Below are 4,286 nucleotides of genomic sequence, written 5' to 3'. Positions count from 1 at the left end.
CTATTCCAAAATTGGGGACATCACAACATTTAAATCTTTACTAACCATTGGAAGTTCCAAGAAAGAAAAGAAAAGAAAAGAAAAGAAGTAAGTGAATCAAAATATGAGGATGATCTAGATGAACTTGAAGCTCTTCTTGCAAGAAGTTTTTCAAGAGGAAATGGTGAACACAAAGTTAAATTACCCTTGATTTTTTTAAAATGTAATGAGGTTGGCAATGACCTTATGGTCAAATCATTTGCCAATTAGTGTCAAAACACTTGATCATTTGGTTAGTCACATTGTTACCAAGCTTCACATTGTTAACCCAGATACTGCAGTGTTAACCAAGCCTCACAGTCTAAATCAAGCTTTTACAGTATCAACCAAGTAGAAAGTTGTTAATCTTAGATTGGTTTTGACAAAGTGAGTGTCTATACACTTAAGTCATTAACTAATTTTATGCCAAACAAGTAACATATGCTGAGTACAACATGTAAGATAGGGCATGCCAAGTAAATAGTGAGTGCCGAGTCATTTATTTGCCAAGTGACATCATTGAAGTCATAGTTAGTGCTAAGCACCAAGGACTTTAGATGCCGAGTAACACAATTTTGACATAGTTGTTTGTATTAGCACAAACTACTATGTAAACCATTTTTGGGCTAACTTAAAGATTGATTTACGATCTTTTGTTTATAAGGATGAATCTTAAGTGGGAATCCCTACATATTACATGTATCCAATCAAGTAAAGGGTAGGTTTAAGTGGCAATATGGATGAATCACAATCGTTGATTCATACTTAACCCTAAGTCACCTAGGTCTTTTTAAGGAGGAAAAACCCTATATTTTTATGAATGATCAGAGATAGTGAAAAGAAGATTTTGCATGTACAAATAGGACATTCATGGTGACCTAGGTATAATGATCTGAATTACATTGCAAAATTAGTTAAAGGAGAATAGAGGAAGAAAACAGTAAGTAGTAGAGAGACATATGATCAAGAAGGATCAAGTACACAACAGGATCAAGGTGATCTAACATCAAGCAATAGAGTGCTAATCGCAAGATCATTACTCTTCAGTTAAATCTCTTAATAGAGTAGTCCTAACAGGCTGTATTGAAATCGTCTAATAAGGTGCCTACTTAATTGTAAGTTGAAGTCCTTTAACCAGACACACTTCTAACATGGTGTTGAAATCCTTTAATAGGGTAAGTTCTAATAGTCTTTGTAATCTTTTAATAGGTCAGACCTTTCATAGGGTAGATCAAGTTTCATTATCAAACATTGTAACCTTCATTAGATACACTTTATTACTACAGTAGTGAACATTTGTGAGTGTCATTCCCATGCTAGTTTTACCTTCTCATTGGAGGGTTTTTGGGTAATCATATCTTGTGTCATATATGTGTGAATGCTTACATTTTTACATACTTTAGATGTATATTCTTTACAGGGTATTTCAGTATATTTATTGAATATGTGAGATGGATGTATGGTGAATTTTTTTTTATGAGTTAAAGTTTAAAGAATTCATTCACCCCACCCCCAACCCTCCTAGAGTTTACCTTTCCAATTGTAATTCTAACAATTGGTATTAGAGCCTAGTTCTCTAAAAGTAAAGCTTAACAACTTTGAGGAAAGATCTTGGAAATGGAAGTCTACAAGTTGGGAAAAGTTATTGAGAACTAGGAGATTGAAATACAACTCATTTTACATCAGTTGAATGAAACAAGATAAGATCTAAAGAAATCATTAGGGAGTAGGCAGGAAATTGCTATTGAGGAGAATGACACACAATACCAAGAAATGGATAGTACGAAGCTATTTGCAAATAAAAACTCCAATGAATTTGATGTAGCAGTTGCAAGTCTAATGGAAAAGAACAAAACCTTAGCTGAAGAGATCATAAATCTTAAGAGAGAGCAAGAATCACAAGACATATTACTATGTGAGGTGACTGAATAGAAAAAGAAAGCTATGGATGACAAAGTCATGTTTGAAGATGACAAAAGAGTTTTGACCAGCAGACTAGAAGAGAGATCATCAGAGGTAACTAGGATTGCTAACATGAAATTAGAAACTTTGGGTCAAATTATGATTGCAAATCATGAACCGAATGCCAAGGACATTGAGATCACAACACTAAAGTTGCAGAATGAATAGTTGAGAAATGACTTGAAAAGGGAAAATGAGTTTGCTGAAAGCTTCAATGAATCTAGTGAAGCCATCAAGTACTTTGAATAATTGATGAGATCCCCTAGATTTAACAATGATACATTTGGGCTAGGATACACTAGTATTGAAGAAGGAGAATCATCTAAAAGTGTTGAAGAAAGAAGTAACAAAGGTAATAACTCCAAATGTACTTGTCATAATTGTGGAAAGATAGGGCATACTACTAATATGTGCAGGAGCAAGACTATAATTAGAATGTTAAGCAGAAGAACATAGATCATTTCCACAAGTGCAACAAACAAGGTCATCAGGCACATGAATGCCAAACCAAGATCATGCACACTGAAAGATTTGAAGGATACTATTATAATTGTTAGAAGTATGGACATAGAGATTTTGAATGTAGATCCAAACCCAAGTGGTCATCAAACAAGAAAACAAAGGTAGAGACTCTTACAGTTGGGATTATAATACAAGGTATAATTGTCACTATTATCAAGAGTATGGACATGTTCTTGAGAACTGCATTTGAATACACTTTAAAAGTGATTACAAAAGGTGGTTAAGTCAAACCACATGTTTTAGTTGTTTGAAGATTGGTCACATAAGCAAATATTGTCCAACAAGGTCAAAGGCACCAAGTTGTGAGCTCAAAAAAGGAAAAGGAAAGGTAGATATTGGAAATGTTAGAGATGAGATAAACAAGACATGGAAGAGAAAGGAAGATTGCAACACATCAAGTGTAGATGAGATCACTTCACCCAACGGGTCAGGTGATCACACCTCATCACATTAAGCAATCAAGAGGTATGTGGGACTGATATTTAAAAGATATACCATACATTAGTTCCAAGGATTTAGTTTTGAAAATGTTACACATGCATGAATAAAGATGCAAAGTGTTGTTAAGAATCAACAATAAATTTTTAAGTTTTGTCAAGTTTTCATGTTCAATTTTTTCTTTTGGGTGCAATTGTGTGTGAGTTTAACAACATCAAAATTTTGGATCATACAAAATGATCCATCATCAGGATGAGAGAGCTCAGAAAGTGAATCACGTTACTGTCAAGCATGAAAAGTTTCTTGTGGTTGCTGAGTGAAATGTTGGTTGATGCCAAGCTAACAAAATTTGTTAGTTGAGGCTAAGCTCATAGTGGTTACTGAGCATATGAAAAGATATGTGGATGTCAAGTGAGCAAGAAATTCAATTGATGTCGAGCTTACAACTATGTAAGCACTTAGAATTAAATGCAATGTTTTAAGGGCTATTTGATCAATTTCTCGTCCATTTGACATCATTAAAATTTGAATAAGAATACAAAGAGATAAAGGCAATTTGGAGAATTCGATCTGAGCATTTGTAGGAGATTTAAATGGTTTTTTGATACCATTTCAACAAGATTTATAAGGTATTTACTATGTGCTAAGCTACGCAATTATTTTTTTTGCAAACCCTAGATACATGTAATGACATCTAGTTCTTCTAAAGAAAAAGGTGTAGAAGGAATAGAGGTTTTAAATGTTCAATTGATTAGCAATGAAACCAAACAACCTATCTTCAAGGCTATCCTAGATATAGCTTATAAGTAGGATCCCTTCCAGTATGATAGCACTACAAGCCCTGATGATTCAAGATTTTAGGAATTGTTACACATGCAAGATTAGAAGCATAGGAGACATAGAAATCAGAGAAGCATATGGGAGATTATGCAAAAATGGAGTGTTAAAGGAAGAATTCAAGATTGTCAAGCATAAAGAGTTAACTCGTGTCCTAGATTTCCCCAACATCTTCAAAATAGAGTGGATTAAGATTGTTTTAAGAAGAATTCATGATAGCTCTGTTTGGTTAGAAAATTGGCCAGTAAAAATCTCAAAGAAGATTGTTCACAAAGTAACAAGGTATCCAACCCTAGATTGGCCAAAGACCATGAGAAGTGAATCAAAGGAGGTTATTGGAAAGAACACAAGGACTATATGGAATAAAAGGGGAATGACCATTGATACTATCATAGATCCCCTGATAGCTTTTTCAGTGAGGGTAATAGCATACAAGTTTTATCAATCTAACAGACTAAACAATGTACCTTGCATTGCCATGGATATGGGCTACAAAATTGTGAAGAAGG

This window comes from Cupressus sempervirens, chromosome 1 (assembly GCF_028749045.1).
Source record: "Cupressus sempervirens isolate cs-2001-9-10 chromosome 1, ASM2874904v1, whole genome shotgun sequence".
Taxonomy (NCBI): Eukaryota; Viridiplantae; Streptophyta; class Pinopsida; order Cupressales; family Cupressaceae; genus Cupressus; species Cupressus sempervirens.
The sequence above is the reverse complement of the archived record's forward strand: the minus strand, read 5'-3'. Positions refer to the sequence as shown.